General features: G+C 39.1%; 1 long non-coding RNA gene across 1 annotated transcript in view; it reads right to left on the bottom strand.

The window, feature by feature from the left end:
- Nucleotides 1-3,236: 3,236 nt before the first annotated feature.
- Nucleotides 3,237-27,050, bottom strand: part of LOC147917092 (uncharacterized) — an 89,552-nt gene continuing 65,738 nt past the window's right edge. The window contains exon 3 of the long non-coding RNA XR_015552368.1: nt 3,237-3,333. This is a non-coding gene — a long non-coding RNA (uncharacterized LOC147917092). The remainder of the gene's footprint in view (nt 3,334-27,050) is intronic.

The following is a 27,050-nucleotide window of genomic DNA, read 5'->3' on the forward strand; positions in this document are numbered from 1 at the left end:
AAAGAACTGTTATCTAAAATATATAAAAAACTCTTAAAACTCAACAATAAGAAAACAAACAACCCAATTAAAATAATGGGCCAAGGATCTTAACAAACACTTCACCAAAGAAGATACAGAGATGGCAAATAAGCTTATGAAAAGATGCTCCACATCATATGTCATCAAGCAAATGAAAACTAAAACAACAATGATATATCACTACATGCCTATTAGAATGACCAAAATTCAGAACCTGACAACATCAAAGCTGCCAAGGATGTGGAACAACAGGAATTCTCATTCATTGCTGGTGGGAATGCAAAATGGTATAGCCACTTTGGAAGACAGTTTGGTGGTTTCTTATAAAACTCTTACCACACAATCCGGCAATCATGCTCTTTGGTATTTACCAAAGGAGTTGAAAACTTATATCCACACAAAACCTGAATGCGGATGTTGATAGCAGCTTTATTTGTTATTGCCAAAACTTGAAAGAAATCAAGATGTCCCTCAGTAGGTGAATGGATAAGTAAACTGTTGTACATACAGACAATGGAATATTATTCAGCACTAAAAATAATTGAGCTCTCAAGCCACAGAAAGACATGGAGGAAACATAAATGTATATTACTAAGTGAAAGAAGCCAATCTGAAAAGGATACATAGTATATGATTCCAATGATATTACATTCTGGAAAAGGCAAAACTATGGAGACAGTAAAAAGATCAGTGGGTGCCAGGGGTTGGAGGTGGAGGAGGGATGAATAGACGGAGGATGGAACATTTTCAGGGCAGAGAAAATACTCTGCATGATACCATAATGATAGATATATATCATTATGTATTTGTTAAAACCCATAGAATGTACAACACCAAGAGTAAATAGTAATGTAAATTACGGACTTTGGGTGATTATGATGTATCAATGTAAGTTCATTCATTGTAACAAATGTACCACTCTGGTGGGGATGTTGATAATAGGGGAGGCTATACATTTGTGGAGGCAGGGGAATATGGGAAATCTCTGTACCTCCCTCTCAGTTTTGCTGTGAACCTTAAACTGATCTAAAAATTTAAGTCAATTAAAAAAAAAGCAAGCTCTGGAAACAACAGACTTAGGGTGGAATCTTATCAGTACCATTTACTGCCTGATGGTAGACAAGTGTCTTAAACTGTCTTACTTTCTTCACATCATAATAAGAGTAATAACAGAACTTACTACATGGATTTGTTATAAGAATTAAATAAGAAAATAAAAGTGTTCAGACACAGTGCCAGTATGATTGTCTCCACCACCATTATCATCTCCGTCTTCATCATTGCCATTATCATCCTCATTATCATCTATGGAATCTGTATTTTGAAAAGAACCAGCAGAACTTATAATTCAGCCTCTCAATTCGCTGTCCTCAAGCATCAATTCTGAAGGTAGTATTCCTACACAGAGTAACAATGTGCATTTTATGTCTATCCTTGAGAAATGTCCAAGTGTAGAGGACTATGTTAGTGTCATTCAAACCATTAAGTCAGTTGCAATAGAAATAATAAAATGAGAACTAAGTCAACCGTCTTTTATCTATCTTTCAATGTCACCAACGCAAAGTTCTTAAAACTGGTGTTTGTTATAAGTTCACTACTTAATTGATTCTGATCAACTCAAGCCAGAATGATTTTACATTTGTCCTACTACGGACTGCCTTTTCAGCATGTGCTAACACTACAGTTTGAAGAGGCTAAATGGTTTGTTCTAAATAGCCCTTTTTACGTGGTAAGATAAGGTAGAGGCTAAATGGTTTGAAGAGGCTAAATGGTTTGTTCTAAATAGCCCTTTTTACGTGGTAAGATAAGGTAGAGTTAAAATTAGAGATTTGAAGCACCAGACATAACAGAGAAGGCAGGTCAGGCTCAGATTCAAAGAAGCAGAATCCTGGAAGCACCCAAAGCTCATTGATTGATGTACGGGGGATACAAGGAAGAATGGGTACAGAAAATGAAAGACGCATAAAGTCATTGCTAAAAGAGAGCATTAAGAATCAAGAACACAGTTTCAAGGAAAAAGGAAAGGTAATGAAAGATAGGAATGGAAAAATTCCCACATACCATTCCCACATATCATATCATTACTTTTTAGAAGGCAAGTAGAGCTTACTCTTCAGCTTCCTGCTTAATTAACCCACTTGATCACTTACAGATTCAAAATTAATTTACTCATCTTTCTGCAAATAGCCTAAAATATGTTTTATAACAGTCACAGTCAGCAACAACAGAAAGCATAGGATCTTGAAATCAGGCATAGGATAGCATCCTGGGTATCTGGTGTCAGCAGAGCATGTAATAAGGTAGTTTCTCAGCAGTGGGTGCTTGGAAAAGTCGTTGGCAGTGCTAAATCAAGGGTTTGGTAGGATTCTTGTGATCTCCCTCATTCCATGCACCTTCAAGTCCCCACCCCCAGAACCCCTTTCCAATCAGATTGCTACCTCCAAACTGCTCCTAGGGGTTACCACAGCTTGGTGTCAAATAGACCTAGGCTGGACCCCCAATTCACCTATTGACAGGACAAGTTATTTAGGCATTCTGAGTTCCAGGACTCACTACAGTAAAACGGGGATTATAACAACTGTCCCAACAAGTGTTGAGATAGTGTTGCAAAGTTCCTAGCTATATGCCTGACCATATAGTGGTAGGTATTATAGGCAGAGGAGTAATTCAGCAGTGTTGGCCTTACAGGAGAGTATGGTCTTCCAGTGGTTGAAAGATCTTTTTAGAGACAGAAAGCCTTGTTCTAACCCAGTCCACCTCTTTCCCACTGTGGGAACCTAAGCTATCAGTGCCTCAACCTCATCATCTACAAAATGAGGTTGGATTAGAAGTGGAAGATCATCTCTAAGGTACCCTTCCCCTGCTATGAAATCCCATGGCTGCACAAGTGTCCCAAATTAGTAATTAATATCCCAACTTAGGAATTTTCCAATGAATTTCTCTTTGAGATTAATAGTCTTACGTTGAACTCCCTTCCCGTGTCCTCTAGTTTTCATCACTAATATTTCAAATGCTCAAGAACATGTAAGATGATACTAACCCTAAAGAAGGGAGTTTAGTATTGTGAGATGATCAAAAACTTGGAACTAGGCAGACCTTGCATTAAATTCTGAATCTGCCATATTAGTTATGTAACCTTGAACAAGTTATTTCAGCTGCCTAATAATTTGTTTTCTATTCTGAAGAATGAGGCTAATAAATAATACTTACCTTAAAATGCTATGGTGTGAGAACTTGAATTAATGCTCCTGGCATCTAGTAGGCACTCAATATTATGAGGTTATTTTATTTCAGTGACTCAACCAAAATGCCCTGAAAGAATCAAGAGAAATCAGCTTTAATCCTTCTACATATGCTTAATACATTTTTGATAAAAGAACATGGCAGTGTTTCAAGCAAATTTTACCAAAAAATCCTGTGTAATTTAAAATAAAATTTAAAGCAACAGTGAGTTATAAAAATGATTGCTCTAATTTTGCTACCAAATTGAGGCAAGGTAAGACTATTGAACATGCGAAATGTACCTCAGATTGAACTATCAAGAATTACAACCACATCAAGAAATGCATTTTAAATTGTTGTAATGAGCACACATTAATGGTGACACAAAAATTGTTGTTCACTTCTGAAAGACCCCCAAACTGAATACTTAAGTACTATTTGAAAACCTATTTTCATAAAGTATAATAATTAGAAAGATTATTTGCGAATAATGAAAGACCATTTCAAAGCCAGGAAGAAAACTATAGATTGGCTCACTTTTCAGCTCTCATGTTATTCGTTCAATAAGTTTATTTAAAAATCTTTCTGATCTCTTACTCAGACTCACTGAAAGCAAATTTTGAAAAGTGAAAAACCTATAGAGCTTTTCATTTTCTATTAAGTATCATCCACAAATCCAACATCAATAAAATATGACAACCCTGGACCTGAAAATGACAGCCTTTATATTGTTCTAACACATTGTCTAGCCTATCGGCAGAACAATCACTAAAATCAGCAGGAAGGAAGATCAACCAGCGAAAATAGGAATGTGAATTTAATTCAAGTGCCTGGGAATACTAGGTTACTTTTACATATTCTCAGCACTGATTAATAAGTCATAACACTTTTAAAAAATAAACATATGAGTGTAATTGACTAAAGAAGCATAAGTTTCATGAAGGTAGTGGTCATTTCTGCCTTGTTAGGTGCCTGGAAAAATTCAGCTAATATTTATTGAGCACCTGCTATACCCAGGCACCTTCTAGGTGCTGTGTTACAGTACTAAATAAGAAAGAAACACAAGATTATGGCTCTGGTGATTTTAAAAAGAGAATAAATGATAAATAAATGACCAAAATAATTGCCCAGTATGGTAAGCGTTACAAAGCTGTGAAGGATGTTATAGAAAATTATTAGGGTCGGGGGTGCTGATTTAGCTTCCATACTCAAGGAAGGTCAAGGAAAGCTTCTCCAAGCTGAGGCCTTAATGACAAGAAGGAGACTGCTATGGAGATAACTGATCACAGAAAATTTCAGACAGAAGATACAGCAAGTGCCTAAGCGTTTTGGCAAATACAACCTTGAGTCTGGTGTATTAGAAGTACAAAAATAGAGCAGCTATGTCTGGAGACCACACAGAATGGAGGAGAGTGGAAGGAGACACAGTCAAAGGGCAGATGAGCCAAGTGAGGAAATTAAGATTCCACTCTAAGAATACAGTCTTCCCTCCGTATCCATGGGGGATTGGTTCCAAGACTCCCCGTGGATACCAAAATCCCCAGATACTCAAGTCCCTTACATAAAATGGTGTAGTATTTGCATATAACCTATGGACATCCTCTCGTATCCTTTTATTTTTTTTCAGGTGTACATCATTATATTTCAATTTCTGTGTAGATTACATCATGTTCACCATGCAAAGACTAATGACAATCCATCACCATACACATGTGCTTAATCACCCCTTTCATCCTCCTCTCTCCCCACTTCCCCTCTGGTAACCATCAATCCAATCTATGTCTCTATGTGATTATTTGTTGTTGTTTTTCTCTTCTATTTATGAGTGAGATCATACAGTATTTCACTTTCTCCCTCTAACTTATTTCGCTTAGCATAATACCCTCAAGGTCCATCCATGTCACAAATGGCCAGATTTCATCCTTTTTTATGGCTGAATAGTATTCCATTATGTATATATACTACATCTTCTTTATCCATTCATCCCTTGATGGTCACCTAGGTTGCTTCCAAGTCTTGACTATTGTGAATAATGCTACAGTGAACATAGGCGTGCACGTATCTTTACACATTCATGTTTTCATGTTCTTTGGATAGATACCCAGCAGTGGAATAGCTGATCATATGGTGGTTCTATTCTTAATTTTTTTAGGAATCTCCATACTGTTTTCCATAGTGGTTGCACCAGTTTACACTCCCACCAGCAGTGTATGAGAGTTCCCTTCTCTCCACATCCTAGGCAACACATGTTATTCTGTCTTGTTAATTACAGCCATTCTGATGGCGTGAGGTGATATCTCATTGTAGTTTTGATTTGCATTTCCCTGATAATTAGTGATGTTGAGCATCTTTTCATGTGCCTGTTGGCCATCTGTATATCTTCTTTGGGGAAATGTCTGTTCAGATCTTTTGCCCAATTTTTTAATTGGGTTGTTAGTTTTCTTGTTGTTGAGATGTATGAGTTCTTTACATATTTTGGATATTAACCCCTTATCAGATATACGGTTTGCAAATATCTTCTCCCAATTGTTAGGCTGTCTTTTCGTTTTGTTGATGGTTTCCTTTGCTGTGCAGAAGCTTTTTAGTCTGATGTAGTCCCATTTGTTTATTTTTCCTACTAGTTCCCTTGCCTGGTCAGACATGGTACTTGAAAATACGCTGCTAAGACTGATATCAAAGAGCGCACTGCCTATGTTTTCTTCTAGACATTTCCTGGTTTCAGGTCTTATATTCAAGCCTTTAATCCATTGTGAGTTAATTTTTGTGCATGGTGTAAGAAAATGGTCTACTTTCATTCTTTTGCATCTGGCTGTCCAGTTTTCCCAGCACAATTTATTGAAGAGACTTTCCTTTCTCCGTTGTGTGTTCTTGGCTTCCTTGTCAAATATTAGCTGTCCATAGATTTCAGGTTTATTTCTGGGCTCTTGATTCTGTTCCATTGATCTGTGTGTCTGTTTTTGTGTCAGTACCATGCTTTTTAGTTACTATAGCTTTGTAGCATATTTTGAAATCAGGGAGTGTGATACCTCCAGCTTTGTTCTTTTTTCTCAGGATTGCTTTGGCTATTCGGGGTCTTTTGTTATTTCATATACATTTTAGGATTCTTTCTTCTATTTCTGTGAAAAATGTTGTTGGAACTTTGATAGGGATTGCATTGAATCTGTAGATTGCTTTAGGAAGTACGGACATTTTAACTATGTTAATTCTTCCAATCCAAGAGCACGGAATATCTTTCCATTTCTTTGTGTCTTCTTTAATTTCTTTCAACAATGTTTTATAGTTTTCAGTGTACAGATCTTTCACCTCTTTGGTTAAGTTTATTCCTAGGTATTTTATTCTCTTTGTTGCAATTGTAAATGGGATTGTATTCTTAATTTCTCTGTCTTCCTTTAACTTCATTGTTAGTGTATAGAAATGCAACTGATTTCTGTATGTTGATTTTGTACCCTGCAACTTTGCTGTAGTTGTTGATTATTTCTAATAGTTCTGGTTTGATGGCTTTCTTTAATATTATGTTTGGGTTCATTTCTCTTAATTTTTTGTGTATTATAGGTTTCTTATTTGAGATTACCATGAGCTTCATATATAATAACGTATGTATATGGCAATCTATACTAACTTGATGGTCTCTTTAGTTTGACCTCTTGCTAAAAGCTCTACTTTTTTTCTCCTCTCCTCCCACATTTTATGTTTTTGATATCATATCTAACCTCTTGTGTGTGTGTGTGTGTATCTGTTACTCTCTCATCATGGAAATAGATAATTTTAGTATTTTTGTCTTTTGACCTTCATATTATCTTCATAGGTAGTTGATCTGCTACCTTTACTGCATTTTTGCCTTTATCAGTGTTTTTATTGGGTTTTTTTTTTGGATAATTTTCTCATTCCTATTTGTGGTCTTCTCTTTCCCACTTAAATAAGTCCCTCAGCATTTCTTGTAAGGCTGGTTTCTTGGTGATAAACTCCTTTAGGTTTTGCTTGTCTGGAAACCTCTTTATCTCTCCTTCCATTCTGAATGATAACCTTGCTGGGTAGAGTATTCTTGGCTGTAGGTTTTTTCCTTTCAGCACTTTAAATATATTGTGCCACTCTCTTCTAGCCTGTAAGGTTTCTGCTGAGAAGTCAGCTGATAGCCTTATGAGGTTTCCTTTGTATGTAACTTGTTGCCCTTCTCTTGCAGCTTTTCGGATTCTCTCTTTATCTTTAATTCTTGACATTTTAATGATAATGTGTCTTGGTGTGGGCCTCTTTGGGTTTATCTTGTTTGGTGATCTTTGTGCTTCCTGTACCTGGATGTCTGTTTCCTTCTTTAGGTTAGGAAAGTTTTCAGCTATTATTTCTTCAAATAGATTCTCTGCCCCTTTGCCTCTCTCTTCTCCTTCTGGGACACCTAAAATACAGATGTTAGTACACTTGATGTTGTCCCAGAGGTCCCTTAGATTGTCCTCGTTCTTTTTAATTCTTCTTTATCTGTTCAGCTTGGGTGATTTCCTCTAGTCGTTCGTCCAGCTCACTGATCCGTCCTTCTGTATCATCTACTCTGCTATTGAGTTCCTCTGGTGAAATTTTCATTTCCAGTATCTTATTCTTCATTTCTGATTGGTTCTCTTTTATATTTTCCAGTTCTTTGTTGAAGTTCTCACTGAGTTCATCCATTCTTCTTCCAAGATCAGTGAGCATCCTTATGACTTTTTGTTTGAACACTTTATCAGGTATATTGTTTATTTCTGCTTCATTTAGTTCTTTTTCTGGGGTTTTATCCTCTTCCCTTACTTGGAACATATTCCTTTGTCTCCTCATTTTGCCTATTTCTCTGTGCTTATATCTATGTATTAGGTAGGTTAGCTACATCTTCCAATCTTGGAGAGGTGGCCTTATGTAAGAGATGCCTTATGAGGCCCAGTAGAGTGCTTCCCTCTCGTCACCAGTTCCAAATGTTCCAGGAGTGTCCCCTGTGTGGGCTACGTGTGTCCTTCTGTTATGGCAGAGTTGCTCTTGCTGTAGGTGCCTGGAGAGGCTAGGCTGTCCCCCTGGCCAGCTGGTTGTAATGCTCAGTTACATGTGGACCCTTCAGTCACTTTGTCAGGTGTGGGGAGCCCCAGCACAGTTGGCTGCAAGGTCTAATAGCACGTTCCTGTTGCAGTTTTTCTGTTAAGTGAGTAGGCCCCCAGCAATGCTTGTTGCTAGGCTCAGGGGTTTATAATTGCTGGAGGCCTCCTGCCTGCAAGGCTGTTGTCAGTTCTCTCAAGATTGCAGCTGAGTAGGGCGGCCCCAGGCATGGGAGTACCCAATTGTTTCAGGCTTTGGAAGGTGTGGCTAATCTCCTATGTGGTGGTTTGAGAAGCGTAAGTCTGCTGCAGCTGAATAGCCCCACCACCCACAGGGCCACATACCCCAGGAACACAGTCCTGCCCCATGCGCATACCCTGATGCACTGAAGTAGACCCAGTCGCCCCACTGCAGAGGCCCCACATGCTCCACCAATGCCCCATACACCCTACCCACTCCTCGTGTGCACCCTACCACACAGAGGTGGACCCACTCGCCTGGCTGCAGAGTTTTCAGGCACTCCACCTATGCAGGCCCACAAGTTGCCTGAGGGCTTGCTGTTGGGTGGGACTAGTCCCTAGGGTGGGCTGCCTGCCCTGGCTGGGCTGGATTATATCAGTGCTCTAGTGGGTGGGGCAGACCCTGGGCTAACAGGCCAGGGGAAGAACTCTAACGGTGTCTGCCAGTGTCTGTGTCAGCACGCCTGTACTAGGTCACAATAACAGCTGCCACCAATGTCTCAGTCCTTGGAGAGGTCTCACCTTTCACCGAGATGCACACAAAGCCTATCTGGTGAGTCTCTTTTCACCAAAGTACCATGCACCTTTCTTTCTGGTGATTTTATGTTGCTTTCCAAAATGGGTGAATTTGTGCATGGACCCTTTAAGAGCATGTTTATTTTCTCTTATGTCTGACAGCTTTTCCGGTGGTATTCCTCATTGTTGTTAGTAGCTAGCAAAGCCAGGTATTAGGACACTTGTCTTGGTTGTGCTGAGTCCAAAAGCTGCTTACAATGGTAATGCTCCTCTGCTGAGATCCCCCGCTCCTCAAGGGAAGGCTTCATACTTTAAGATTGCTCCTGGCCAGCCGTGAAGTGTCACAGCTTGTGAAGGTGGCTTTTTTCTCTCCAGAAAGGAATTTCTATATCGTCCACCTCAGTCAGCACTGTCCCTTGTTGAGGGGGTTCTTTTTATCCAGTTTTCAGTTCTCTCTCAGGGTTAATTGTTCCAAGAGTAGTTGTAAACTCGTTGTGTCCACTGAGGAGGTGAGTTCAGAGTCTGCCTACGTTGCCATCTTGACACTGTCAGCCCCTCCCTTATACTTTAAATCATCTCTGGATTACTTATAATACCCAATACAATGTAAATAATTGTTACATGGTATTGTTTAGGGGATAATGACAAGAAAAAAAAAGTCTGTACATGTTCAGTACAGACACAACCATCATAGGCCTTTTGATCCGCAGTTGGTTGAATCCCCAAATGCAGAACCCGCGGATACAGAGGGCCGACTGTAATGGGAAGCCACTGGGAGATTTTAAAGGAACTTTCAGGTGGCTGTGCAAAGAAGGGATAGTAGGGAGGCAAAAGTGGAAGTAGGAGGTATCAGTTAGGAGCTATCATAATAATCTAGGCTCAAGATGATGAGCTTTGGATTAGGATGATAAGAGAAAAATGGAGAGAAGTAGTCAAATCAGAATACATATTTGAAGCTAGGTCTTAGGTGACTAGCTTCTAGGCTGGACTGAAAGAAAGAAAGGGGTCATGTTCTTGGTTTGAGCCATTTACACAAGATGGATAAGATGCAAGAGGAACAGATTTGGGTGGCAAGGGTTTTAATCATTGTTTCTTTTCTGCTATGGATATCAACTAACATTCAGCCTTTATCCACAACAAGAGGAAGATACTGGCAGAATAAATTGCACATCTATTATGTGTTCAAATGCTTGTTTCTAGCCCAGTATCACTTTACAGCTCTATCTATGAAGTGATTTTGTCAAATTATATGTATACTCTATCAACTTAAAGATACACAGATATGTTCATTCTTTCACACCATTTGCCCTCCAAATGGAAATATTTAATTGGCTGTTATTATTAGAATTGAACAACCCAAATTAACCCTTGTAATCAAAGCCATAAGAGAGTTTTACCTATTCACGGGCATCTGAAAGATCACAATGACCTACTAATGGTTCTAATGTTTCATTTCTGTCTGTGTGAAGCCTGCAGCATGAGGGTGACCAGTGATTTAATTACATAAATAGAAGACTAAGGCTCAATCCTCCAGTATAAGAAATTCTCATGCCAAACATTGTTCCAGCAAGGTATTCCCAGGGAGGTATCATATGCTTGTCTGTAATCAAATGAAATTTAGTTGACTTTTATTTTTTAATAACAGTAATAATAACAATAAAAAACAACAATGGTTAACAATTTCTTGAATACACACAGTAGTCCCCCCTTATCCTTGAGGGATACATTCCAAGGTGCCCAGTGGATGCCTGAAACTGTAGATAGTACCAAACCCTGTATGTACTATGTTTTTTCCTATACACACATCTATATGATAAAATTTAATTTATGAATTAGGCACAATAAAAGATTAACAACAATAACTAAAAATAAAATAGAACAATTATAACAATATACTGTAATAAAAATTACCGTAGACTGTAGCAACCTCAGCATATGATTTTTTTTCTTTCCCTAAGTGGAGAACTTGCACCTTTTCACTTAAAGCAAGCACTTTATGGCTTCTCTTTGGCATATCCAAATTGCCAGCATCACTACTCTTGAGCTTTGGGGCCATTATTAAGTAAAATAAGGGTTACTTGAACACAAGCACTGTGATACCCAGATAGTCAATCTGATAACCTAGCCGGCTACTAAGTGACTAATGATTGGGTGGCATACATAGCTTGGATACGCTGGACAAACGGATGAGTCACGTCCCAGGCAGAAGAGTGGGATGGCACAAGATTTCATCATGCTACTCAGAACAGTGTATAATTTAAAACTTACGAAATGTTTATTTCTGAAATTTTCCATTTAATATTTTCAGATCACACTTGACTGCAGGTAACTGAAACCATGGAAAACACAACCAGGGATAAGTAAGGACTACTGTACTATGAACCTGAGTCACAGGGCTGCGAACTTTATATGCATGATCTCATTTAATCCTCAAAACAACCCTACTCACAGCTGAGAAAACCGAGGCTGGGCAAGTTTAAATAACTTGGCCAGATCACACATTAAGTAAATGATGGGGCCAAGATTGGAATTCAGACATGTTCTATACTTTTCATTCAGTCATTCATATATGTGTGCATTCAACGAATGAATCTTTTCCCTAAACATATGCCACTGTAGTAGAAAGATGGCTGCAAATTCTTTGTCACTCTATTCATTGAGAAGCGAAACCCATTTCCTCTCCCCTTGAATCTGGGCTTGTCCTGTGACTTTCTTTGCCCAGTGGAATGTGGTGGAAAAAACTGAGTCACTTTCAAGGCTTGAGCTAAGGAGATCTATAGCTTTTGCTATCATGCTCTTGGAACATTCTTGGTACTTTTCTGCCATGGAGTGAGAAACCCAAGATACATGAGAGACCACATGAAGAAGAATCAAGATATTCCAGTCAACAGCCCCAACAGCCAACACCAAATGCCAGCCATGTTGTAAGCCGTCTTGACAATCCCAAGCCAGTCAAACAACAAGACTACTGCAGCTCAAATCAACACCACCCAGAGCAAAAGAACCACTCAGAAGCGTACAGTCAGTCCATAGAATAGTGAGAGATAATAAATGGTTGTTGTTATTTTAAATCACTATGTTTTGGGGTCGTTAGTTATGCAGCAATAGATCATCTAAAGAGCCACAATATTCCTCTTGAAAAGAGAGTGTTAGGAATAATACAGCAAAATGCAACTTTCAAAGCAAGAGAATAAATGAAGAGATTGCTTTTCTCTTGTGGCTGGGCATGTTTTTCTCATACTCACAGCCCAGTAAAATAGGAAACTCAGAATAGACAATGGCTCTTTTTTTCACTGACTTATTCAGTCATTTACTCACTCATTTGCTTATTCATTCATTCATTTGTATATTCATTCAGCAAGTATTTTCTGTTATGTAAGCCTCTGTGTTAGTTATTGTGGGTTATCCAAGAAATTAAGATAAGACTTCTGCCTTTAAGAACTTTTAGGTCAAAAGAAGGGCTCAGTAAATACTTTTTGGTTCATCAATTCTTATTCATTCCACAGGGAGTAAAGTAGAAGTTAGAAAAGTTAAGAAAATTGAGATATAAAAGTAGGAGAAGCCTAGTTCATATTTTAAAATTTTGCTGTTGATAACACTACATAGATTATGGAGTACGGACTGTACTTATATTTTAATGTTTCATTCTGACCCATAAAATGTTAACCTCAAAAAATGGACATAAAAGAGAGTATACATTAAATTTCTTTTGCTCTCCTACTTGGTTCTCCTAACAGTACTGACTAATTTCTTAACTTCTCTAAGCTTCAGTTTCCTTAAATGCAAAACTGAGATGATTCTAGCCCTACTCACCCCCAAGAGATATTGTGACAAGCAAATGATAATAAGGAGATAAAATTATTCAGCTTTGGTATTGGGGTCAGCATCTATTTACGTGACCATCTTATTCAGCCAGTGAAAATGCCCCCTTTTTTAAAGTGATATTTTATGTATAAGTAAGCAAAAGAACAAAATAAAAATTAACTGTAAAATCGCTACCCAAGCTTAACAATGTTTCTCCAAATTTAAATGTATGAATCTAATAGGACTGAGGATCATAATACTCTGCCTCCTTGGCCTCAGACCCAGGCATGTGATGCAAAGTCTTCTCCCTAAGGATTTTCAGATTTAGAGCTGATGGAGGAAAGGCTTGGACTTTGAGTCACTGAGCCAGAGAGATGTGAATCAAACACTGCTAGCCCCATATTCCCTGCTACATGAGAAAAGCCTATACTCTATAGGAAAGTCTGAGATTCACAGAGAGAAACATAAGTGAGGGAGAGACAAGTCCTGATAACCTCACTTGGGCCCCTGAATCCAGCTGTGCCTGAAGACATTATAACCTTTAACTTCAAAGTTATGTGAGCCAACCAATTTTCTCTTATTATTCAAGCTAATAAGAGTTGAATTTCTGTCAGTTGCAATCAAGAGTCTTAAGCAAAAAATAAAATTAGAGCATCAGAGGCATACTGAAATCATCTGATACCTTTTACAAATTGTTTGGACAATTAATCTTTTATGAAGATAAAAGCATCTCTAATCTTAAAATAAGACCCTGGTTAAAACAAGTGAGACATGTGATATCTTTACCTCAGTTATCAACTCGATTGTATCTTTTACCCTTTAGTCCAAGCCCTTCCTCCCTATTCTAACCACACAGCAACACAGAATTTGTCTCACCCTGTCTTTTTCATTTCTATTTCACAAAGTGCTATCCTTCCAGGATGCCAAGAAATGAGCTCAAGCCTGGGGAAAGGGTCAAGAAAGGGAGGGTAAAATTTAGTTTGTCACCTGCTGGCACAATAGCTAGCACCTCTACCCTTCAGCAGATGCTCAGAAGTCCTGAGCTCAGAAAGCCTTATCCATTACCGCTAAGGAAATGAATCTAGTGAGTCAGCTGCACTGAATATGTTAGGGGAATGGAGAAGCATGGCTACTTTGATAATCAACTCAAAAGAAAATTAAATTTACTAATGGAAACTACCACTATTCATTTTCTGGATGCAAGTACAGATAAAGCCAGCTTAAAACAACAAATAGCCACCTAATCTCTTAACCTTCAGATATGGTGCAAAAGCATTAACTAAAAGGTACTTAATCACTAATAGTGATGTAGGCTCTAGTCTCAAACTGTACCTTGGACCATTCAACGTCTGCCCATTTGTCTTGTGCTGCCCTTTCCTTTCCATGTCCTAGACATTAAGGAACTTGGCTGCTAAAGACTGAGGCTGTGATCAAAGTTCTCTGGGCTCTCCCACGAGAGCTCCATCCATGGGGCAAAGAGGCAAACTGGGAAGCAAATTCTCTTTGGAGACTACCTTGCCCCTCTAAACGCTGTGTCTGCAAAATAAATTAATTAGTGTGGGACAAACAGGGCTCTATCTTTCCTCAACCCTGGTCCCAGGAAAGAATAAGAGTCTTGTGGTCATTTTGCTTTGTGGCTTTGGCTTACATCCAGAGCTGCCTGAAGCTGAAGACAGGCTCCCTAGTAGACTACGGTGAGCCCCCTTTTATCCTCCTACTGTCAGGGATGAAAGATTCCAAGCCTCGAGTGCAACAGAGCTGCAGGCGTCGACTTTTCCTAAAGATAAAAATCAAGACCCAAAAAAGACCACAAGTTCCCTTTGAAACACAGAAAAACCGGCCTTCTCAGAGTGGCCACTTTCCAGACACACAAATGCTTTAAAGACAAAAACAGGTTGTTATATTTGTGAAGGCAAATAAAAAAGCCCAGAGCAGGCTCTCAAGTCTCTCTTTTTGTGATAGGCAACATCTTCCCAATCCCTTGCAGCCTTGAGGCAAGTGAGGACAGGGAAATAATGAGGAAATTGCTCAAGAGGGCAGGGAAAGCGCCATACTCTATACACTGGCGTACAGGGCCCATTACACAGGGTCAGCTACTGCAAAGAAAAGGAGTCTTGGTGCTCTTTCTGGAGGTCCCAAGCTTTTGGTTGCAGATCCTGTCATTCAACCAAATATTGATTGAGCACCTACTACATATGAGGCACTATTGTAGGCCCTGTGGATGCATCAGGAAAGGAAGGAAGGAAGGAATGAAGGAAGGAAGGGAGGGGGAGAGAGGAGGGGAGGGGGAGAGGGAGAGAGGGAGAGAGAGAGAGAGGGAGAGAGGGAGAGAGGGAGAGAGAGAGAGAGAGAGAGAGAGAGAAAGCGAGAAAGCGAGAAAAGAAAGAAGGAAGGAAGGAAGGAAGGAAGGAAGAAAGAAAGAAAGAAAGAAAGGAAGGAAAAAGGAAACCTGCTCATGTAAAGGTTATGTTGTAATGGACTCTGGGGAGAAAGACTGACAATAAATAAAACAGACAAGTAGAATTTATAATACCTTAGAAAATAAAAAGTACTACAAGGAAAATTAAGCCAAGGAAAACTACTACAAGGAAAACAGAAGTACTACAATTACTATAAGAAAATGAAGAGGTATGACGAGTGCCAGGAGAGCAAATGGTAGGTTTGCAATTTTAAATCAGTGTTCAGGGAAAATACTAGTGAGAAAGTAAAGTCTGAAAAAAAGATTTGAAGGAGGAAGAGGAGTAAGCCAGATATTTGGGATGCAGAGTGTTAGAGGCAAAGGAAAGAGCAAGTGCAAAGACCCCAAGGAGAGACCTTACCAGTCAGGTTCATAGAACAGCAAGGAGGCCTGTGTGGCTGGAGTGGAGTGAGTGAGGCGAGCAGAGGTTAGAGATGAGGTCAGAGAAATAGTTTTAGATTAGATTAAGTACAGGTTTATAAAACTTGAGCTTTTGCTCTTATATGGGAAGTCTTTAGAGATTTTGAACAGTGGCGTGATATGATCTAACTTTGCTGCAAAATTGAGGACAGAAGCAAGGAGATTAGTTAGGAGGCTATTACAATAATACAACTTTGGTGCTCTGGGGATTGCAATATCCATCTTCGTGTTATCACATTCTACCTTCGAATAATATCAAACTATTTCACATATAATGTAAGACTCTTACAACAGAATATTTCCATTTCTTTCTCCTATCTGCTGTGCTATTATCATATTTTACTCCTATATATGTTACAAACTCCACAATACATTATTACTTTTGCTATAAAGAAAATTATTTTTCAAAATATATACATCAGGAAAGAAAGTCTTTTGTATTTTCCCACATATGTACCATATCCTGAACCCTTCATTCATTTTGTAAGTTGAAGGTTCCAGCTGGTATCATTTTCCTTCATCCTGAAACTTCCTTTATCAATTCCTGGAGTGTAAATATGCTGGCAATGAATTCTCTAAGCTTTTGGTTGTGTGAAAATTTTTTTATTTCACAATCTTTTTTTTTTTTTTTTCTTATTTTTTTCCCCCCAAAGCCCCAGCAGATAGCTGCATGTCATAGCTGCACATCCTTCTAGTTGCTGTATGTGGAACACGGCCTCAGCATGGCCGGAGAAGTGGTGCGTCGGTGTGCGCTGGGGATCCAAACCCGAGTCGCCAGCAGCGGATCGCGCGCACTTAACCACTAAGCCACAGGGCCGGTCCTCACAATCATTTTTGAAGGATATTTTCACTGGATATAGAATTCTAAGTTGATAGTTTTTTTCTGCCTGGCATATTAAAGACGTCATTCTATTTTCTTCTGGATTGCATTGTTTCTAACAAGAAATCAGTGATTATTCTTATTTTGTTCCTCTGTGTGTAAGGTGTCTTTTTTCTTTGGCTATTTTTGAGACTTTTTTATTACTGGTTTTCAATAATTTTATTATGATGTACTTTGGTGTAGTTTTCTTTGTGTTTATTCTGCTTGGAGCTCATTGAGCTTCTTGGATCAGTAGATTTAGAGATTTCTTCAAATTTGGAGATTTTTCAGCCATTATTTTTTTTATGTCCCTATCCTATCCTTTCTTTCTGGAACTCCAATTACATATGTTAGACAGCTTGTGGTCCCATAAGCTCACTGAGATTCTGTTCATTATTATTAAAACTTTTTTTCTCTCTGTGATTCAGTTTTACTAGTTTCTACTGCTGTGTCTTCAAATTCAATGATCTTTTTTTCTGGGGTGGAGGTGGAGGTGGAGGGTCTCATCTGCTGTTATACTCACCAGTTAATTTTTTATTTCTGATATTGTGTCTATCAGTTTTAGAAGTTCTATTTTTTAATATATTTTCCACTTATCTCTTCATTAAATTCATATTTTCACTTAAATCTCTGTGCATATTTAACAGAACTGTTTTAAAATTGTTGTCTGCTAATTCATTGTTTCTATCATTCCTAGGTCAGATTCTACTAACTTATTTGTCTCCTGGTTATGTCACATTTTCCTGCTACTTAGAATGTCTAATAATGTTTAATTAGATAAAGGACATTATGACTGTTCTATTATTGAGTGTACGGATTTTGTTGCCTTCCTGTAAAGAGCGTTGAAGTTTGTTTTGGCAAGCAGTTAACATGACTTGCAAATGGGCCTAATCTTTTCAAGGCTTATCTTTCTGCTCTGTTAAGGGTGATCAAGAGTGGCCTTTATTTTAGAGCTAGTTTAGTCCTACTACTAAGACATAACACTTCTGGGGTCTCTAATGATATGTCAGATGTTCATTGAAGTCTCTCCAATACAGCTGATTGGAACTTGAATAGCTCCCAGGCTGTGTGAGATATGGAAATCATGTAGTTCACAACTACCCAGCCATTCCACTGCCTGAGTTCACCGTATGTATTTACATCTTAATACCCAGCAAAGATTCAAGGAAATCACTATGCAGATTTCTGAAGCTACTTTTCTGCATAATTCTCTCCTCTCTGATGCTCTATATTACAAATTCCAGTGCCCTAGTCCTCCACAAATTCCAAGGTTTCACTCCAACTCAGCAATACCACTGGGCTTTGCTTTGGTTCCTCCTCTCTGGGGCACAGTGCAGAAAGTGCCTGCAAGCCAAAAGCTAGAGTAATCTTAGGGCTCATCTCTTTTTTTTCCCTTCTCTCAGTGAACACACTCCTACACTGCCTGTTGTCCAATATCTAAAATCATTATTTTATGTTTTGTACCGTTTTCTAGTTTTTTTTAATAGTTTTTTTTCTAGTTTTTTTATAGGGCTAGACTTAGAACGGCTTAAAAGAGAAGTCCAAGTCTTCTTTTTATAGATGAAACAACTGAAGTGCAGAGAGAGGTTGTGACACACTCAAAGTCACATAGCTACTAGTAGCAGCATTAAGCTTAGAACCTATGTTTCCTAACTCTAAGTCCAATGCCTTTCTACTCTAGCACGCTGCCCCCTACAGAATGCTTAATAGAAGGTGTATATTAGTTTCCTAGGGCTGCTGTAGCAAATTACCACAAACTAGGTAGCTTAAAACAACAGAAATGTATTATCTCACAATTCTGGAAACCAAGAGTCTAAAATCAAGGTGTTAGCAAGCTTTGGAGGCTCTGAGGGAGAATCCATTCCATAACTTTCTCTTAGCTTCTGGTGGCTGCTGGCAATCCTTGGTGTTCCTTGGCTTATAAACAAATCACTCCAATCTCTGTCTCTGTCTTCACATGGCCTTATACCCTGTATGTCTGTGTCTGCTCTTCTTATAAGGACACTTGTCATTGGATTTTGGACCCATCCAGTTAATACAAGATGATTTCATCTAAAGATCCTTCTTTTGATTGCATCTACAAGGACTCCTTCTCCAAATAGGGTCACATTCACAGGTACATTCAACTCACAACAGGTGGGAATGCAAATAATACAGCCAAACTCACATAATACAGTTTGGAAATGTTTGCTTCATATAAATACAGATATTGACGCCAATCCCAGGTGGGTATATTTTGGAGAATTTGAAAGGATTTCCATGTAGAGTTCCAGGACCATGATGAAAAATCCAATATTAGATTAATAATGTTCCATTTCACCTGAGCACAATCATGTTACCGCTCACATCCTCTCACCACTTTCTGCATTACGCGTTTAACACTACTGTTAATTTAGCTGAATCACCCAAGATATAACAAGGAGTAATTGTTTTCATTTAATCTAAACCTCTTCTTTCTCTAATAACCATATCAGTCATGACGACTAGAGTCTTGAAGTATAGAATAAATAAATTGCTGACATGGCCTTACCTATGACAGGAAAATTATCATTAATGTAATAATTGTGTCCGTTCTTTGCTGAGATGACCCAATGTCAGTTTCAGAGTCTTTATTGGGCAAAAACAAAAGTTTATTATATGACATCTAATTGCTATTTTATCTATCATTCTTCACTAACCAATAACCTTTGTTTTTCAGCATGAACTCTTTTTTTTTCATTTTTTTCCAAGTTTGTCAGCAGGTTCAGATGGCCCATTGTGAAATAAAAGCAAAAGCAACAGAGAGAATCATCTCACAAGAAAAATTAGCAATAAAGCATTGTGACAGAATAGCAAAGGCACTTTGTTAAAAAATCATTCCAATGTGAATAATTTGACAGTGTTAATTTGTTAAGAAAAAAATATCTAGGACAGATATCACCCTGAGATCCTTAAGCAATGCTCTGAAACTTCATTTGCTGCAAACACATCCACTACATTGCAGTTTGGAATGCATCTTTCAACCTAAATTTCACCTGGGTTATAAGTCCTATTGGGTACTGAGGAGAGGCAGTCAATTCGGCTTGCTTCGTGATCTAGACTGAACAAACATTAAGTGAGGTCAAACAGAATACCGACCAGAACTCTTCAAATCTCTAAAGCTGAATTAAAAGAAACTGGAAAATCGAGTTGACTAGGAATGGCAAAAATAAAGAGGCTCATTTTTTTTTCTTTTTTTTTTTTTTTTTTTGTGAGGAGATCAGCCCTGTGCTAACATCCACCAATCCTCCTCTTTTTTTTTTTGCTGAGGAAGACGGCCCTGGGCTAACATCTGTGCCCATCTTCCTCCACTTTATATGGGACGCCACCACAGCATGGCTTGCCAAGCAGTGCGTCGGTGCGCGCCCGGGATTCGAACCAGCGAACCCCGGGCCGCCGCAGCGGAGCGCGCGCACTTAACCGCTTGCGCCACCGGGCCGGCCCCAAGAAGCTCATTTTTAATGAAAAAGGAAGCCTACCAATATCGGTTTCCATTGTGCCACAGACGCCCACCACCCCCCTAAACACTCTCCCTCCCCCCTCCCACAACTGAACTGCAATGTAATAAGCCAAAGTGCCAAAAAAAAAATCACAAATCAGCAGGGGAGAGGAAAAATTTAGAGGAATATTAACTTAATGCACCTAAAATTGGAATCATGAATTAGAAAAGGCTATTCTGGGTATGCCAATTCTAGGTAAGTAAAGGAAGTTAAAGATAATGGCCAAAGTTGGAAAATGAGCCTACTATCATGTGAGAGATAATCACAGAATTTTGGCAACTGAAGAGAATTTAGGGCTCAGACTTCTCACTTTAAGGATATACATACTGAAGGTCAGAGAGAGGCAGTGACTTGCCCAAGGTCATAGCATTTAAAATAGAAATGGGATCAGAACTCACACACTTTTCAGTCTGGTGCTCTTTCTACTCAACTCCTTGTTTGTCAAGGCTGTGGGGGAATGTTAGAGTTTCTCAGAGTTCACACTGGGCCCCCTTTCCTTCTCTCTCCTCTTTCCCTCCATGATTTCCTTCTTTTCCCATAGCTTTTATTACCATGTCACCCAAATGTATTTTTCCAGTTCCAACTTCTCTGAACTCCAGACTTAGAGTCAACAGTTCTACTTCTATGTTTCACAGGCATCTCAAATTTAACATGTGCAAATACAGACTTTCAATTCCCATCCTTCCCACTACAAACCTTCTCCTCCCCAATTGTTCTCCATCTACTAGATGGAACTACCGTCCTCCCAGTTCCTCGACCCAGAAACCAAGATGTCAGCCTTGAATTCGTGTCTTTCCTTTACCCTTGCCCTATATTCAACTCATCAGTAAGTTCCCCTACATATATGTCAAAAATGTCTCTATCCATTTACACTGCCACCAACACAGTCCAAGGCACCAACATTTCCCCCCTGGACTACCTTCTAACTGGTCTCTCTGTTATGATTTTCCCACTTCTAATTCATTTGCCGTATAGCAGCCAAGGTGATCTTTTAGAAACATTCCATTTAGAATAAAATCCAAACCTCTCATCATTGCCCACAAGGTCAGACATTACTTGGCCACTTACTTCCTTCTCTAACCTCTTTGCATGCCACTATCTCCCTTGACCACTCTGTTCCAGCCATATTGACCTCTTAATTTCCTCCAACACACAATGCTACTTCTACTTCAGGACCTTTGCACATGTTGCTCCCTCTGTCAGGAATGCTCTCCTCTCCATTCTAAAAAGCTGACTCCCTTTTTTACTTCAAGGCTTATATTAAATGTCACTTATAAAAAGAAGCCTTTTCTGACCACCCATCTAAACTAGATCTTAGTTTCCTCCTGCTCTTCTCTACAGCAGAACCTTAATTGTTTCCTTCCTTATTACAATTTGTAATCATTTATTTGCTTATTGGTTGTGATCTATCACGTGTCTCTCAGCTAAATGCCAACAAGAATCAAGTCTGTCTTTCATCCTGTTTCACCACTGTATCACCAACATCTGGCACATAGTAGGTACTCAACAAGTGCTCTTTGAATTAATGAAAATGAGAAACATTTATAACACTGTTTTCTCTACCCAAAGAAGACACAAAAGATTATGGGCTTCCATTCTATGTCAACATATGCAATATGATAGAAAGAATGTCTCAATTGAGGAATGTTAAAATACCGAAGGTTGTCAACTCTTATTCTCTAGAGATCCTTGTTAAACAGTGTCCCATCCATCAAGGGTGAATTAAATTCAGGCCTGCTTGAAGACAGAATGAAATTACTTCATTAAGCCCCCTACAAACTTATGATTTTATGAAAAATCCATAAGCTCTCATCCTTCCAGCACACTGATAACTAGGTAATTACTCTTTTAATGAAAAAAGAACCCTTTTTATATCCATCTTCATTGAATTATGCACCTCAAAATTGAATTGGAGTCTAATAGACATTGAGCACCACTATCTACCAGTTCCCAGCAAAGATGAGAGAAAATTTGTAGTGATATCTGAGGACTCAGGGGCAGTGCTGACAGAATGTTCTTCCTGCCTTCTTCTAGTGACTCGTCACTGTGAGCACCTAGTCCACAGGTGTCCATTAGAGGCCCTCCTCAGTTTGTGAGCCAGTCCCTAACAGAGCAGAAGAGGCATTAGTTACCCCATCTTCTCTGTTCATGGGTTTTGAAATTAAACCATTCAGTTGAAGATTTTGTACAGATTCCCTTTGAGATGCAACTTTCTCCATTCCTGCCACGTTGGCCAAGGTGACAGGGCTCTGTCCTGACAGCATATCAGTTTCTACACTGCAGTGGACCTGCTCCAGAATCCCAATCTATTTTCCAGTGTCCTAACACCTGTCTAGACCCCTGTCTTCAGTCTCCCCCAGTACTGAGACTGAGTACTTACACTGAAGGACTGATTAATGGAACCACAACATTGATGACTCACCTGACTTGTGCCCAGAGCCCACAATCCGTATGTCTGCTCCATGCCCCTCCAGTTTATTGGCACTGCTCAGTTACCAGTAATGGCTCAGATTAAGCCTTCAACAGCTAGCTACCCTATTCCACAGCCAAGACTATTGCTCTCACCTCTAGATTTTCTTGACTAACTCCCATTTTAAGGGGTTCAGACCATTTACAACTAAGCCTATCCAAGTTATGCTCACAGCTAAGCCCACAATTTTGCCTGGTCTCTCCATGTTAGTCCTCTGTGATTTCTTTTCATACAACTGTCAGTTTGGAGGCATTATCTTATAAACTTTTACCTTCTGGACATTAGCATTGTAAAACTTCATTATTTTCAGGTAAGATACAATATAGAGTGACAAACACAGCCTCAAAAAGCTAAACAACTTCTTTCACCCTTAGAGTTTCTGCACAATTTTCCATATTCGGTACCCAAGGACATTTCTTTTCTCTTTCAACTAACATGGAGTACAGCAAGGTTACATTAGCTAATAAAAGCCCTCTGCTGACAAAAGACGCTTTTGAAAAGTCACTCAAAAAGGGACCACTGTCGATAGCTTTATTAAAATAAAATGCCACACCTTTGTGAAGTTAAAAGTCTCTGGATCATGGTTAAAAAGTCTGGTCAGCTCCAAACACAATGGAAAGTCTTTTAAGAGCCATGTTTTTCTCAAGCTGGTCTCACATACATAACAGCTAGAATATAAATCTAGACTCTTCCAGCCCATCTATCATTTCTTTTCCATGTCACCTAGGGGTTCCCATGTGAAGGCAAGTTGTACGGAATTAGATGAGAGAGACAGGTTCTATGCTGAACACCAAACAAGGGAAATTATGGAAATCATGATATCGAAACAATTTCATGCAAGTTAAAACAACAATTAGGTACCATTTTTGCTCATCAGCTAGGCAAGAATGCTTAAATGTGAATGTTGGGCAGTATGCAAGGAAATTGTATTCCCATACACTGTTACTCTGAGAGTGTGTTTGTACAGCCTTTCTAACAGATATTTTGATAATATGTATTAAAATGTAAAATGCAGGTACCCTTAAACTCAGTGATTCCTCTTTAAGGTATCCTAGAGAGATACTTGCACATGTGCAGGAAAGGACTTTTACAGGGGTGCTCACTGTAGCATTGTTTATGTTAGTAAAAATACCAAGACTCACCAAAATGCTCATTATCAGGGGAATGGTTACATGTAAATCTATGCAAAAATTGAAAATAATGAGGTAGATTTGCATGTACAACAACCTGGGAAGATATCCACATAACCATACAAACAATATAATTCCACCTGTATGAAAAAGAGAAACCTATTTAAATCTTTACATATATAAATATATGCACAAAATAAATACATATTTATTTAAATATGTGTAAAAATGTTGTGAAGAAAATGTTAATAAATCATATATCTGACAAGGGGCTTGTATCCAGAATATATAAAGAATGCTTACAGCTCAATAAAAGGACAAATAACTAATTTAAAAATAGACAAAGGATTTAAATAGACATTTTTCCAAAGAAGATACATAGATGGCCAACAAGCACATGAAAGATGCTGAAGATCATTAGTCATTATGGAAATGAAAATCAAAACCACAATGACATATCACATCACAATCACTGCAGTGGCAATAGTCAAAAAGACAGACTAGAACAAGCACTGACAAGGATGTAGAGAAGTTGGAATCCTCATACATTGCTTGCGGGAATGCGAAAATGGTGCAGCTGCTGTGGAAAATAGTTTAGCAGTTCCTCAAAAAGTTAAACACAGAGTTACCACGTTACCCAGCATTTTCCACTCCTAGGCATATACCCAAGAGAACTGAAAATATATATCCATACAAAACGTACACAGGAATGTTCATAAAGTATTATTTACAACTGCCAAAAAGCGGACACAACCCAAACGTCCATCAACTGATGAATGGATAAACAAAATATGGTATATCAACACAATAAAATATTATTCTGCCATAAAAAGGAATGAAGTACTGATACATGCTGCAAAACGGATGAACCTTGAAATATTCATCATTCTAAATAATAGAAATCAGACACAAAAGGCTTATTGTATGATTCCATTTGTATGAAATATCCAGAACAGGCAAATCTATAGAGACAGAAGGTAGATTAGTGGTTGCCAGGGGTTGGGGGGTGAGAAGAATGAGGAATGACTACTAATGGTATGATTAAAATGTTCTAAAATTAGATAGTGGTGATGCTTGCACAACTCTGTGAAAATGCTAGGAACCACTGAATTGCACATTTCAAAAGAATGAATTTTATGGTATATGGATTATATCTCAATAAATCTGCTATTTAAAAAAAATAAATTACAAAATTTTGAAAATTCTTGAAAAGTACCCACCAAGCTGGGGCCGGCCCAGTGGTGGAGTGGTTAAGGGTGCGCACTCCGCTTGGGCGGCCCAGGGTTCACAGGTTCGGATCGTGGGCGCGCACCGACGCACACTTTGTCAAGCCGTGCCGTGGTGGCATCCCATATAAAGTAGAGGAAGATGGGCACGGATGTTAGCTCAGGGCCAATCTTCCTCAGCAAAAACAAAAAAGAGGAGGATTGGCATCAGATGTTAGCTCAGTGCTGATCTTCCTCATAAAAAACAAAACAAAACAAAGAGTACCCACCAAGCTAATAACAGTGGTTACTTTGGGGGAGGAGATTAATATATTTTTTAAGAATGGATTCTCATATTTCTTATCTCATATAATTTAAAATATATTGAAAAAAAAGAAAGAAAGAAAAACTCCTAGGCACCACTCAACATGGTGCCATATTAAGAGAAATACATACTAATGTGTTTTACCCTTCCTGATTTATAGCCTAAGAACAGATAGTCTTTGCAGAAAGTAAGTTCTTTTTTTGAGCATGTTTCTAGGCCTGGGTATATAAAAACACATAAGTCATGTTCCTTTTCTTCCAAGAATTTATGGTGCATATAAGAGTAGAGATAGCCAATTGTTAAATAGTGTGATAAACGCTACAGTAATAGCATGTACGACTAGCTATGGAAGCACAGGGGCAGGGACCCAGGGGAGAGGAGCTGAACTTTAAAAGATAAGGAGAAGTTAGCCAAAGCAAAGAAGAGGCAAGGGCAGAGAGAGGCAGCAAGAACAGCATGGGCAAAAGCCTGCACAGATGCTGGGGCGTGGAGTTTTCAGAGAACAGGGAACATCAGCGGCTGTGGCTGTAATAGATGTTTTGTAGGGGAGATTCTTGCAGATGGAAGGGTAGGCTGGAATCAGACTGAAAAGGGTGTTAAATAATGCCTTGCTAAGGAGTTAGGATATGATTCTGTAGTCAAGGGAAAAGAGCAAAGGAAAGGAGCAGAGCAGATGGGAAGAGACGACAGACAGGGAAATAAGTTCGAGATTCCTGAATCAACCCGGCAGGGTAGAGGAGCTTGTGAACGAGAGCAGGGGCAGGAGCAGTGAAGAGGGAGGTCAGACTCAAGAAATATTTCAGAGACAGAAATATTTCAGAGACAGTCAGGGAGTAACTGGTGTGGGAGGGAGAAGGGGGTGTGGCAGTGACTCCCAGAGGCCATTAGTTGTCAGAGTACATACAGGAAGATTCTAGTCAGACATGCTTGCCCCTCAGGAAATAAAATGGAGATGAAACAAAGGGTTTCACATCCAATAAGAGAAAATGTGCCCTGCACTTTGCATGCCTCTGGATAGATAAGACTCTCCTGAGCTCCAGGTGTCGTGACATTATGTGCTGGGGCAAATAGTATTTGTTAAAACACATCCTATAGAGATACTAGGGTATGTGCCACGCACTGTGCCAAGTACTTTACACGCATAATTTCACTGAATCCTGAGGACACCCCGTTGCAGAGACAGAAACGGAGGTTTACTGAGATTAAGAAACCAGGTTCAAACCCAGGCAGTGTGACATCAGAGGACTATGCTCTCCTGCCTCTGACAAAGAGACACTGAGTTAAGCAGCTTCATTTGTTCACTTCTGACAAAGTCCAGTCAGTTTTAAACTCATCCTCCTTTCCCCCTCACTAGATTCAATGCACATCCAGAGCATCCATCACCTCCTCCCAGTTGAGATCAAAGTGACTCTTCAATATTCTCAGTGACTTTCAGGATGTCTGCAAGGGCCAGGTGAGGCAGGCACATCTATCAAGGAGCAGCACGGCTATCTGGCTTGCCAGGGAATCCAGGCAACACCAAAGTGCCTTCCAAAGAAAAAGCCCAGTCCTTTGAGCCAAGGAGACCGTTCAGCCTAATACTTGGGGAATCAGAAACTGGGTACAGAAAACATAGATTGTTTTTTTGTTTTCTTTTTACTACCTAGCATATATTTGCCCCTTTTCTGTTAACATCATCCCTTTTTTGCTCTTGGGAACCACACATGATCTACACTCAGTCCATATGGTTGGGGTGGATGTACTTCATCTCTATCTTTAAGGGTGAGTGTATGCCTCAGGCTTGACCAATCAGAGCATCTTATCTCCCTTGTCCC

Source organism: Ceratotherium simum, chromosome 5, assembly GCF_057802395.1.
Source record: "Ceratotherium simum simum isolate JZ-2026a chromosome 5, ASM5780239v1, whole genome shotgun sequence".
Taxonomy (NCBI): domain Eukaryota; kingdom Metazoa; phylum Chordata; class Mammalia; order Perissodactyla; family Rhinocerotidae; genus Ceratotherium; species Ceratotherium simum.